Below are 14,520 nucleotides of genomic sequence, written 5' to 3' on the forward strand. Positions count from 1 at the left end.
GTATTGATTTTGTTGGTCCCATTAAACCTTCAGCTCGTCACACGCATGCCGAATATATTATAATCGCAACTGACTATTTGACCAAATGGGTAGAAGAAAAGGCTACAGTCAAAAATGCTGCCAAAACCACAGCCAAGTTCTTGTATGAGTACGTGTTTACACGCTATGGCTTACCTATTGAAATCGTTAGTGATCAAGGTGTGCACTTTGTGAATGAGGTCATAGAGTTTTTACTTCAAGAATTTATGGTAATTCACAAGCGTTCTGCACCCTATCATCCCCAGACCAATGGTCAAGAAGCTGAGAGTACTAACAAGATTCTCTACACAGCACTCATAAAGATTGTTGAGGGACATAGGACTGATTGGGAGCAAAAGTTACACTCAATTCTTTGGGCATATAGAACAGCCTATAAAACATCTGTGATACAACCCCATTTGAGCTTACTTTTGGGCTAGATGCAATTCTTCCCATTGAATTTCTTGTACCTACTCTACGAGTTGCTAAACAATTGGATTGGACTAGTCATGAGCTTTCTCAACGCATTGATGAATTAGAAAAGCTTGATGAGACCCGCTTATTGGCGGGTAATGGGGATGTATGCTGAGAGGAGAAGACAAAAGCAATGGTATGATCGAAATGTAACAACTGGCCGATCCAAAAAAGGAGACCTTGTGCTCTTGTACACACTTAAGAAGCATAAGAGAAAGCTCAAGAAACGTGGCCTACGACCGTTTGTGATTAATGAGCTTACTCCAAGTGGTGCAGTGCATTTAGAGACACTAGAAGGTGAGCAAATGCCTAACTTCATTAATGGAAGTCATCTCAAGAAATACAATGAACCATTAACTGAAGCCATGCTTCAACAAACGCATGCTGCCCACACACAAAAAGAAGCACATGACCTACTTAAACGTCAGGCTCAAGAAGAAGCTAAAGCTAGAGTTGCAAAAGCCAAGGAGCGTCGCAAGGCTTCTGTGTTGACCTTACAGTTCAAACTCATTCTAGGTACTTTTATGCTCCCTTAGGTGAAAATTGCTTTGGGCATCACTTTGTCACTTTATTCTATCAACAGCATCATCCATTTCCACATTGTCAAGAGTGTGCACGACTCGTATTAGGAGAAGCTTCACACATTTGCTGGCTATGCCGCTCTTACTTTTTATGATACGGCACAAGCTTAATGAAACAAATTGTGGGAATTACACCCCAACGCCATAACCTTCTTGATGTGAGAGTACCAGACCGAGGACCAAATCAACGTAGATTACCTGAGGAGGTTCAAGCACAACAATGGAGGGATACATGCATAAATGACTTGCAACCACCTATCTTGCAAGCCCTTCTTCCCCCAGCCTCAACATATCAATTTTGGATCACTATGAGCACCTATTTTGAGCAATTCCAAAATCGAAATTGTCTGCTTAACCTTCCCATAGAACCAATGCCATATTTTAGCGAGGAAGCACTCCTTCCTCTCTACCACCTTCTCCAGAGGCCGGCTCTTGTATAGGGTTGTCCTTGCATCCTGAAGTGATTGATACCATCTTTCCAGCAGAAGTGGACACGGATCCACTGCCAGTGCAAGGGTAAGCTCATCAACACCACAATAAGATCAACAAGCCAGGGCACTTTTCTCCCATTGGGTTTTTCCCCTCGGCTATATTCGGTGATTGGCAACAATAACAAATTTTATTCTTTTCTTTTCTTGTTTGTTAATAAGACATTCCAGAGATCTCAGTTAAACAAGAGCATACAAACACGCCCCAATAGTCCACCTACCGTGCACACAAATTAGAAAGGGGGGAGACATGCAATGCCTACAAAGAGCAAAGAGAAGCAATCGCACATCAACAATGCATCAAGACAAACGCACAACATCAACGAGCACTACAACAGGTGTATTCAAATCATAATCTTTTGTTCTTTATGTGCTTTTCACTTTTACATATATTGTTTGCATGTTCACACACAGTTGGCTGGTTTAAGTTTTAAATTAGTTGTTACTATGTGGCGAGTGATTTCTAGATTCTTAGAGGACTTAGTAGAAGGTATTTCTTTTTGAAGACGGTGTAAGACATATACCAACAGAGTATGCCAAGTTCTTATGCTCTAGAAGTATATTAGTTATCCCTAGTAGTAGCTACCTCTTAGTAGGTGCTACGATTAATAAAAAATTTACGAAACACATGCCCTAAAAAATATATAGAAGTGACTTGAGACATGACGTGTCTACGGCCATGTGGAATGCTTGGTAGGACCTTGGGTTGTTTTAGCACCTTGGGGCCGATGCCTTGGTTTCCATGGGGTGAACACTGACGTCTGAAAGATTAAGAAGAAGACCTACAAGGACTCCATGTTGATAGATGCTGGTAGGACTCTTGGGTACATTATGGGCCCTCGAGACCGATGCCCTCATCTTCATGGGGTACTCCTTATGTCAAAAAGAAAGAAAAGGGTTTGTCGCCCTTGAGATACTTAGCGGCCTTTAGATTCTCTTGGCGGAGGTCTCTTGGCCATTGCTTGGGTCTCATTGGAATGGAACCTTTCTCTTTATCAAGCTAAAAATTATAATTCTCTTTGATCTTCTGCTCTTTATACACCAAAAAAAAAACAACAAACAAAAAAGAGAAAGAAAAAAAAAGAAAGAAAGAAAGGTCCAATCACCATGGCTTATATTTAGGAGTAGGGTTGCCACTTAGGAATAACTTAAACACTTGTAGGACATTGAGACTGCGGTCATAACCTGCGGTGTACAAACACACTTGCCTTTGCATAGCACTATCTACCACTTAGTCTCACTTTGACTAGTCTTTACTCGCTTCTTTTAGCACTCTTTAAAACTCTAATCGGCCTTTCACTTGCATGCTCACGTGTGAGATTGTCATTTCTGGTTTTTTTCAATAAAAGGCTTTAGTTGTCTTCCATTGTTTTTTGCAGCTTTTGTTTCTACCACGCCCGAGGACGTGCGTGATTTAGGAAGGGGGGAATGTTCACTCACAGGAACACGGATTATGGAAGGAGGCCGGAAGCAATTAATGCGAGAGAGCGGGATTGTAGCCATGGGAACATAAAGACGCACATAATTTTTTCATATTTTTGTGCCGAAATGCAATGTAAATCGTTTTAAGCCAATGCGGGTTCTAAATGAGAGTTCTAAGTGTATTAAGCAAGGCTTACTTATGGGGTTGTCCGCCCATGTGTGAAAGAGGCCTAGGGTTAGGGTTAGTGACATCTCTATAAAAGAGATGTTAGCTAAAGAAAGTGGACGTTTTTGGCTATTCTCATAAGCTATTGAGTGAAACTCTTGAGCTCTCAAGCTATGGCAACTCTCTAACTCTCTCTCTATTGTACTCTAATGAGCATCAAGCTCCAATGAGTATAGCTCCACTTCATTCTCTTAATCTGTTTTAGCATCATTGAAGTAGATTAATCTATGATTAGTTGAATGCTTCTTTCTTTCTCTTGTGTATGCTGCATGCTTGTAGTGTGTGTGTGTGTAGTCTCCATTGATGTAAGCTCTTGCCCACTTCATTGGCAATGAGTTATTCATGGCTAGACTCTCTCTATGAGCTTGTGGGTTTGTGAATGTTACATTCTATGCTTGCTTAAGCTTGTGGATTAGTAGATGCACGCTTATGGGTTTACTGGCATTAGGGAAAGCTAAGATTTAATCAATGTTTGAATGGGATTAAGAAATTGCCATGCATTGCTTGTTCTCTTGATTAGTGTAGTGGGTTTAAGGGATTGAGAGATTGATTGAGGTGATTGAATGGTTGAATCGTCAAGTGGTGGTTCGTGTATGTAAGCTCTCCCGCACAAGGGATAAGCCTTCATGCACTAATCGGGTCGAGTCCTCGGATTGACATTGTGTTTCTCAATACATTTGTTGATCGGTAGTACTCTATGAGCACTATATTGCACGGTAGAGAGAACCGCTCTACAATTCCCCCCATAGTCACATGCACGATAGGCTTCTCCTCATAATGGGGGCTTTACAAGTGTGCAACACAAAACTAAAGTAGGACAAGGTTGAAAGGTGGGCATTGAGTATACTAACATGCACATCCTTTCATAATGAAGGCCAATAGAAGTACCTCTCCACCACGAGCTCTATAGTAGCAATAATACCCCTATGTCCTGCCACTAGTGGGATATGAGACTCCTGCATGACTTTTTGTCGTAAGTCCTTGGTGACACAAAGTCGTCAATCCATCATCAAAAATTCATCCTGAAGAGCATAATGATCCATAATGTGACTATGCTACAATTGAGAATTAATCTCACCAAAGTCCTCATCACCAACATAAGCTTCTCGCATAAATTCTAAATCTTAATAATAGGCCTGTGAGATAGCATGAATCTCAGGTGTTGTGGTCTACTTGCCTGATGTATGGACAATCAAAAGCTCCTTCTCATAGTAGATGAAAGCACTCCTTTTTGGGGAAAGGAGTTGCCTGCTTTCTCGCTCCTGCGACTCAGTGAGAACTAAAAGTGATCCGCTTGCGTACTTGGTGAGGCCTAGGCCCCCTTGGCCACCTCATCGCATATCAAGGTTTGAGTCCGGGCAGTCCTATGATGCCGAGAGGTGGAGGTTGAACAAGATGCGGTCATCCATGCGCGTAGTGAAAATTGAGGAAGATGCCACCTAGGAAGAGCTGCCAACCGTCCCTATAGTAGCCGCCAATGCTCCTGCCGCCTCTAGGGATGACCATCCCTCTTCCTGTAGCTACTTTCGCTAGGGCTCCAACACATCATGTAAGTGTGTGAACCCATTCCTAGGGTTAACAAGATCTACTTCCATTATCTTACATCAAGGAGTCACAATAGATACACCAAAGGGTCATACATTCAAGATATGAAGCAATGGTGTCCAAAGCTACAACTTGGACAGGCGGCCGTAATGGTGTGATGGAGTTATGGCGATTCTCGCTTCAAGAGCGTGTGGTAGCAAGTTAGGGATGAAGTCCTAAGTGATGTACTTCATGGTTATATTATGAGAGTAGTCATTGGAATAGCATTAGGCCTCTTATGAGCCTAAAGTGCCTGGTCGTCCACAGTTTAAGTAAGTGTGAACACTTATGGCCATGTATATAAGTGAATTTCTCTCATAATACAGGATACTCTCCCATTGTGCAATTAAGTCTTGCTCTTGCTAATCTCTCTCCCTAATGCATGCTAGTGAGTGTGTGTGAGTGAAGTGAGGTGAGAGGAGGGACGAGTACCCGTAGTGCAACATGGCGGTGTGACAATGCTCATCGAGAGGCACAGTGAAATTGCTTCTCAAGGAGTTGTAGAGCTTAGAGACCTCAAGGGTTATGAGCTCGGCCATTAGAAATATTCCCATGATAGTTATGGTTCACCAGGTAATCTCTTATTGGATGTGTTTCAAAGGGGGTTAACATTTTTTATGCTGCTGTTGGGGAGCAATCCCTTGACTTTTTCCATCATTTTTCTTCTAATCTATGCATTAACTATTGTCCATTATCTTTATTAATGGTTTTTCATTAAAAAAAGATGTGGATTTGATGGTGATTTGTGTGTGATTTGGTGTAGAAAAGCTCTCTTTTTTGTTTTTGTAAAGAATGTCTTTTGCTTAATTTTTAGCTTGATTTGTTGTTTTTGTTGTTGTTATTTTGGTTTTTCATGCTCTTAGGGTTTGCACATAGGCTGTATTAGGCTTAGTTTATATCCATTGCATCAAACAATGCAATAGAATGCAATTTTTAAGGAATGTTAGCTCTCTTTAGTGTTAAACATAGAACTAAAATCATTAATTTTAGCTTAATTATGTGTTTTTGTTGAAATTATTTGCATTAGAGTGTTCGCAAGCATTAGGAGTAGCTTAATCCTTCAAAAAAAATTTAAAACCATAAAAAATCCTTGATTTTGACTAATTTCTCTTAATGGATTGGTTTTTATGATTAAGGGTGATTAATCTTATTCAAGAGGTAAAAATTTTAGAAAATGTGTTAATTGGGATCTAAATTGATCATGTGAGTAGTCGAAATGAGTGTTTTTGAGTATTTTGAGAGCATCTAGATGCATCAAAACACTTAATTAAATCAATTGGAGGAATTTGACTCTCTTTGCTTGATTTTGCCTTAAAAGAGGAGACCAAAATTAAGAGTCTAATTAATCTCCTATTTTAGATTAATTTACACATTATTGATGTACATAGATTAGCATTCCCTTGCTCTATCCAATGATGTGTTCAATTGTGTGAATTAATTAGAGATTAGTGGTTAATTAGAGTCCTTGATTAGTGTAAAAGAGGGAACAATTAAGAATTAGTGGTTAATTAGAGTCCTTGATTAGTGTAAAAGAGGGAATGATTAGGAAAAGAATTAATCTTTGATTAATTCTTAATCACTTTTTTACATAACTCATTAAGGCTAAATAAGCATTCAATGAGTAGATGCTCATGAGTTGTCAAATTGTCCATTTTGGGGGTCATTTATGAAGGGTGTAAGGGGTGTCATAAAAAGGTTGACTTTTTTAATTCCTACTTATCTTTTTGAGGTGTCATAAAAAGGTTGACTTTTTTTATTCTTACTTATCTTTTTGGGAAAATTCCCATATCTTCTTAATTTTAAATTCAAAAAATATTCCCCCCAAACAAGGAAATTCGTATTCCCCACTAGACTCCAAAAAAAAAACTAATTTTCCTGTGATGTCCGGTTTCACGGCGTGAAAGAAGATTCACGTCCAAAAAATAAATAAATTTAATTTTCTCGTGAAGTCCGGTTTCACGGTGTCAAAGAAGCTTCGTTCATGCCAAAAAGAAAGTAGCATGATCATCTTCCAGCATGTTGTCATCTAAACATAGTACTTCTTCACTTGGTTTAGATGAGGGACACCTCGTAGCATGATCATCTTCCAGCATGTTGTCATCTAAACGTAGTACTGCTTCTTTACAACATTGATCGAATGTTTCTGGGTTGGATACAATGATCAAGCTGTGTAAGCTGTTTTTCGTTAAGCCCATCATGAAACATCTCTTCAATTGAAAATCGTTTAATTTTTTCCATGACTCACATCGTGAGTCCAAGAGTTTTATCCATAGGATAAAGTCTCAAATAGATTCATTTGGTTTACGCTCAATTAAATAGAGTTCTTTTGCTGCACTCCACCTATCACCTTGTCTTGAAAAGCCATGGATGAAGGCTGTTTTCAAGGTTTTGAAGTTGGTCTTGATTGCCGGCATCAATGTGATAAACCATCGACTAGCCTTTCCCTCTAAAACATAGATCCAACGCATGTACCTTGGTGGGACAGTTGGGATTTTCAAAGGCTTCACATCTCTGTTCAAACATTTGTATGAATTAAACAAGATCTGTTGTTCTGTCGTATTTTTCCATGATTATGGAAATTTGTACGGCCGTATTTCTGTATGAGTCACTGAGGTCGTATGTGAGTGCTCCTGATGGTAGGGACTCAATCAGCAACCCCCCTTTCCTAGACTAGTCAGTATATCTAAGGTGTCGTCATCCAGAGGTAAAAGGGTTGGTACCTAATAAGATTGGTGGGAATGTTAGGTAAGGGACCAAAGCCCGGTGGGATCAAAGTGACAGGGGCTGTAAAACTCGATGACACGCTTGTTATAAGCATGGCCAATGGTATTGGGAGGTGCATTTGGGGCATAGATCTCAATGGCTTAAAGATGTCAGCCATTGGGTTCAATCCCTGGCAATCCCTCTATCGTTGCCATGTTTGATTTTGCCTATTTGCTCCTTAATTAGCAAGCACACATTTTTTTCCCTTCTTTTTTCTTCTCTTTTTTTGGCTTTTTATATTTTCTCACAACCCATTATAGCCTCAAGAAGCTTGGCGCACTCTTTCTTGGGTCAAACGAGCTGTTCGTGCTAATTAGCTTAGGCACTCTACGCATGTGAACGACCTCTGAGATATTTTTTCCAAAAAAAGTACATGCTAGTAACTTCCCAAATGGAAGAGGAGGTCCTAAAACCTATTTTCCATCACTGTCTCAAGACGATAAAAACTTTCAAGAATTTTTTCCCTGTTTCACAGCATGTTTTTTAGGGTGTTCCAAAAAGAATTTTGAAAAACTTTGTATGAGAGAGTTGTAGTATTTTTGGAGTATTACAACTTTGTCTCCCTGAGTCGTTCATGATTTTGTCATTTAGATCTTTGAAAAGTAGCCCGAGTATGGTTCGAAGTTGTTTTTGCACTATTTTTTGTGATTTTTCGTACTTTTCTGGTTAAATTTTTGCCTCGATTTTCAGGTCAAATTTTGAGGCTGCATGGTCAAAGGCCAAAATGATCGATTTTGACTTCGAATGGCCACAATCAAAGTTGAAGAGCTCGATGTCAGCTTTCCAATGAGCCCTAGAGCGCCTTCATCGAATTTACAGTTTATGAGCTTTTATTATTATTATTATTATTATTATTGGGTGTGAACCTTCTTTCATGCCGTGAAACCGGACTTCATGAGAAAATTAAATTTGATTCTTTTTTTGCGTGAACCTTAGGGTTTCACGCCATGAAACCGGACTTCATGGGAAAGTCCTCCTCATCTAAACCAAGTGAAGCAATGGAAAAAGAAAGATTGATCTCAGAATTGTCATTCCCCGAATTCTATGCAGCCTTGCTTAAAAGCTTTCAATCAACATCTCTAAAAGAAGATGAGCTCCTTCAAAACCAACCATCCTTAATGCCTCTACAAGTGAGGAGTGAAATGCCTTGTGTTCAGTGCAATCATTATGACCATTCCAATCCCCATTGTGCATACAAGGCACCTGTTTTTCTATATTACATATATTATAAATCCTTTGATCATGATACTAAAAAGTGTCCTAATTCATCAACAATTGACTCAAAACCTCCATCTCCCGTGCACCAAACATAAACAGTCCAAAGGGTAGAAACCACTCAAGAGGCATTTAATCAAACACTTTAGTGTTTCTATTGTCGTGGACCTCACAAAGTGGTAGACTACATAGTTTGGAATGCTTCCATGCCCATAGTCACTGACACTTTATAACCCATGTGTGAAAACAATTTGGCATTGATCACATGTTCCAAGATTGTCCAAGACGAGTTGCTTCAATGCAACTTTTCTCATAAAATACAACTCTCAACATCTTAAGTGTACAAAACAGGCAATTGTCCATGGTACCCTTGAATATGCTTACATGCTTACAAGCTAAGGCACGAGAAACGATAAAAAAGAACGCAAAAGACAATACCTCAACATGGGTAGAAGAACATGCTTTAAAGCAAAAACCAAAAGAGAAAACAAAAGCTTTTGAACCTAAGAAAAACAAGAGACAACAAACTATTAAAACCAAGGTTGAATTAAAGGATAGAGAAAAGGAGCATGTGGAGGACATAAACCCAAAAGAGCCAAAAGCTACACATGATGCAGAAGCATCCACATCAAAAGCCACCACACAAACCACAAAACCCATATGTGCGACACAGGATACAAAAGCCCAGAAGAAAATTTAATCTTGTCACATGGGCAAACATAATGAAAAACTGACGATCCAAAGAAATTCAGAAGATGAAACAAGTTCTAGTACGTCACTTAGTGAGGATAAAACAAGTTCTGACTCTTCACTCAGTGCACCTTATAAACTAATTAAGAAACTAGAACTCACCCAACCACCCTAAATTGAAAATCATGATCACATGACATATGTGGAACGCAAAAAGCAAGCTCAAGAGATCATGCTTAGCATGGTTGAGTGTCTTACAGAATCACCAGTTGTGATTAGGCCTAATAATGCCAAACCTAAAAAAGTAATACAAAACCTGGAGGAGTACCGCTTCCCTTTTCAAGAGGAAGACATACTCTCTATAGAAGATCCATTTGAGACAGATTGCACGAATTATGCGGTTGAGAACGCACGTGAGGAATTCGATATTTCCCTTACGAAATTAAAGCAGTCTCTCAAAATTTCATTTGGAGGAATGGTCTTCTCTTATGGTGCAGCCAACATAACATCAGCACTTTCACCTTTAAGGGCTCAACATAAATTATACCAAGACATAAAAAGCTCCATAGAACAAGACTGTGAGGATTCGCAAGTTTCCAAAGAGACCTCATTCAGAATTGTCAGAGGGACAAGTGTGCCAGTGCACACATTGGAAATTCTTGAAAAAACTGAGAACCAAAAAGAGGACGGAAGTGAGTGGGAATATGAAACAGAAATGGGATCTAAAGCTGAAACAAAAATTGAAACATCCATGGTTCCTCTTGAAGATTCTATCATCATATGGTTATATTTCCCTACAAGCAATGATGTTAAGCGCAAACGCATGTTGATTAGCTCTCAAGCTAGTCATAACATCATGACAATAGACACTTGGGTGTCATTGGGACAACCTAAACTTATCCCTATATAGACAATGTTCTTGCAAGAGAAGCCCATGGAAAAAGCATTAAAGTTATAGGTTACTTTAGCTATTCTACTCAAACAATCGGTGGAGATGTGGAATTTATATTCCATGTTACCCTAGATTTCCTTGAGTATGATGTCATCCGTGTTGGAACTTGGATATGTCACTCGTTGTATTTAATAGATGAATCCATGCAAACAGTCACCTTGAACACTCTTGCAAGCAATGTACAATTGCTATTATGGGAGGAAGAGACCTTGGAGGAGCTGGAACTTCCAACATATCTGTAACATACCCATCTTCACTCTAATAAAGAAATATCCATGTAATAGATGAATTTATGAGTTTTTATGGTATAGAAATCAATGATTTTTTTAAATGAGCCATTTTTACTTAGAATCTTCAAATTCCAAGCCTAAATTTAGAATCTACGTGCGATTTTACCCTAATATAGGATTTTACAGCATAAAAACGGACACCGGATCAAGCTTATACGCAAATTTTGGTTATTTTTAGTTAAAAAACGACGACATTTAAACCTTAATAAATGCACGACCGGGCGTCCAATTGACAAACGGTCTGCACCCCAACGACCAAGGGAACATCTCAGACAAAAAAAAAAAATTCACCCCCGAGCAGAGTCTGCCACGTAAATCGAGGCCAGCGTCCCAAATTTGGAGACCTCGCCCCAAAAAAGGGACCGTGCACACTCAACAGGGTGCCCGTACAATGGTTGCACAAGAACCAAAGGTTGGCCACCCACTGTGTGGTCCACACGCACCACGACATGGACACCCATGCTACCTCTGACCAGATAAGGTACATGCTGTCTCTGACTAGATAAGGTAGATGCTGCCGCCGCCGCTGACCAGATAAGGTACATGCATACCACTCCTTTCCCTATTAATCGCCACCATACCTTTCTCCCAGAGCCCTGCAGGCCCCACTGATCCACATCCTTTGCCGGCACATCGTCCTTTCGATCATACTTTGCGTAGTGCCCACACCTATACCCCACAGCTATATAAACCCCTAGGGTGTTCCATGGGCAGCACGCATTTTTGCGTAGCCTACACTATGCCGTGTCGCCATTTGTAGTGCCCTCTGTCCTTACGCAGTGTACTTGCTGTAGTAGTGGAGCCGCCCCTCTCAACACTCCCTCATCTGCAGATAAGGCAACTTTCCTCAACTCCCCCCTTGTTAGAAGACAGTGTCCTTAGCTCTCCCCCCCCCTCGTGTGAAGAGACTTATAGCAGCACCCCTCTCCTCTTCAGCAAAACGTTTTTGTTAAGGACATCTCACAAATTTCCCCTCCCATTTGCGTGGACTTTAGTAAGAGGTTTTGACCTTAGAGAGGGTTCATGCGCTGTGGTCTTTTACTCATACGGTGAGCAAACGATCTCGAAGTTGAGATCTGGCTGGAGCATTATGATCGCGCGACAACGAGCACTACAAGGCGAAGTCCAAGATAGCTCTATCTCGAAAATGCCAGAATATTACCTCGGGAGGAGCACGCAACAATGAGATTAGAGAGGATGCTCCTAATGCGGCTCCAACCCTCCCGTTACAAGCTCCTTAAGGAAATGGTGGCTAGGTTAGCTTGGTTATCTTTTAAAGAAGAGTTTTTTTTCTTTAATATTAATGTTAATAAATGTGTATCTTTTCCTTTTTTAAAAGAAAAGTGTATGAAACTACGATTTGAAGTGATGCTGTATTCAATGAATTATATTAGAATTGTTATCTTTAAGAGAAAGAGTGCAAGTTTTTCCTAGCTTCGACGCTAACTCTGTTCCGTGCTTGTCTAGCACGGCGGCATCATTAGCAAAGCCGAGAAATGGCCCAAGCTATCCCTCATACCATTGGGAGAATAAGGTTCGTCGATTGAGGTGAGAAATTATGATGCTATCTAGTTCTGAGGGCCCAGGCTAGTGCGGTGAATAAGCCCACCCTAGTGCGTAGACATCCCTCTGAGGGGCAGGAAGATCGACGAGCGACGGAGCCTTAGAGGGCGACAGGCCGGCTTGAGCCGACGATGAGGTGTATGGTCCCGTAGGGTTTTGCACAACATGTAGAGGCTGGAAGGCCGAATTCTAGATCATCGCGGCAGTATAAAGGAAAAGAATAAGAGAGCCGGTTTGGCTTGTATTATGGGATTGATTCATATATAAACTTTTTTTATAAATCTTGTCTTTGGCATTATTGTACTATTGCAAAGGGCTATTTTAACAAACCTTGTGAAAAAGGGCCTTAATTAAGGAACATATTTATTTATGTCAAACAGTGTGGTAGAATTAATTAGAAAATAAAATTGACGCGTGAGTAGAGTGGAAGGTGGGAGAGGTGGGAGGATGGAATGCCCCGATGGCACCATCCTATGGATGGGTGGACCCGTGAAAGCCCTACGCTAGATAAATAGGTTCTTAGGCAATTCTATTCTAGAAGACTAGGCCAGCGGGGCTGTGCCTTGCATGGATGAGAAAAAAAGCGTTGTCTCTAGGAATCAAGACTACTAGTTGCCCAAATTATGATCAATTACCCTATGGGTGATTTGATTTTTAGAAGATCACGCTCCCTCTATGGGATAGGACTAGGTCTTACCTGTGAATCATATCCTTGAATCTCTGCATGGTCAAGGTGTTGATGAATAGGAAATTTTCTCCAAGTTAAGACTTAGTGGACTATCTTAAGTGTTTCCCCTCTATTTTGGAAGGGGGGAACCTTACAATATCTTTTTGAAAAAAGCCCTAAGATTCAGGCTGGATTGAAACTTTCCAATAAAATCACCACAGCTTTATCCAACACGAGAACACAATCTCATGACCCTCGAGTTATGGGATTTGTTAGGTGCACCAACACTCATGGCTCATCCTCCTCAAAGAATTCCCTTTACTTAAGAGTTGAACATGCCATGTTTGGGGTACTTTGAATATACAATGTATATTGAAACTAATCCCCTTACAAGTTTTTTGTAGTTGAGTATGTGTTCGAAGAAAATTTGATCTTGGGGGCATGAATGGGCTATTTCTGCCGAAGCACCACTCTTCTTTGCTCTAGCGATAGAGTCATCTCATGATGGTCAATGATAAAAAGTTGACAATATCATACTGCAAGGAAGAGGATCCAACTTTAATGGATTTTTATGATGCTGAACACAAAAGGTTACAAGCCTCTTCCACAAAAGGTTACAAGCGAGATAGAGTCATCTCATGATGGTCAATGATAAAAAGTTGACAATATCATACTGCAAGGAAGAGGATCCAACTTTAATGGATTTCTATGATGCTGAACACAAAAGGTTACAAGCCTCTTCCACAAAAGCCCCTCTACACAATGACCTACCATCTGTGTCAACAACCGACTCTGATAAAGCATCTACTCCTTACCAATGAAGTTTGATGCCAAAACCTCACAATCAATAGCTATTCCTGAAGAAGTTCCCCCTACGCAACCATCTATCTCTAACAAGGAGTTCAAAGGAAAAGCCCCAGAGCCTATGCCTCTTTATCTCGACAAACCCGAGCAAAGGAGACAACCACATGCTTGCAAGCCTCATCATCAACAACCACTCCATAAGAGACTCTAGCCTCATCATCATTCGAAATATCCATGAGTCTCAAACCTACACCCTCAACGCCAACCAATGTGAAGGAGGTCCCCAAACCTTCTGCACTAACCAAAAAGAAAACTTCACCAAGACAACCAAAATTAAGGTATCTTAATGGTACCAAGATGTGGGTGGAGAAGCAGCTACTTGTAGCTCAAGGCTACTACAAAGGTTCCATTCACATTTGGGTCCCTCGACAGTCAAAGTCTCTTCCTCAACGCAGCACTCAGAGGCCAAGGAAAAAGAAAAGTACTCCAGAACACCATCCACAAAAACCTATGTGAGTTCCTCAAAGAACTCCATCAAGTCAACAAGTGTGGGTACCAAAACAATTACTGCAAGATCAAGGGTACTACCAAGGAAATACAAATGCTTGGATTTCCAAGTGCATCACAAGCCCCCTAAGCTTGCACAAAGAAGGTAACCTCAGTACCAACAAACGCATCAGCACCAATTTATACGGTTCATCAAAGATGGGTGCCTATGCATCTGCTTTAACAACGAGGATACTCTGATGGTAATCCCATCATATGGTTGCCAAAATCGAACAA

The sequence above is a fragment of the Cibotium barometz genome, chromosome 44, assembly GCF_041138505.1.
Source record: "Cibotium barometz isolate CiBa-2024 chromosome 44, ASM4113850v1, whole genome shotgun sequence".
Classification (NCBI taxonomy): Eukaryota; Viridiplantae; Streptophyta; class Polypodiopsida; order Cyatheales; family Cibotiaceae; genus Cibotium; species Cibotium barometz.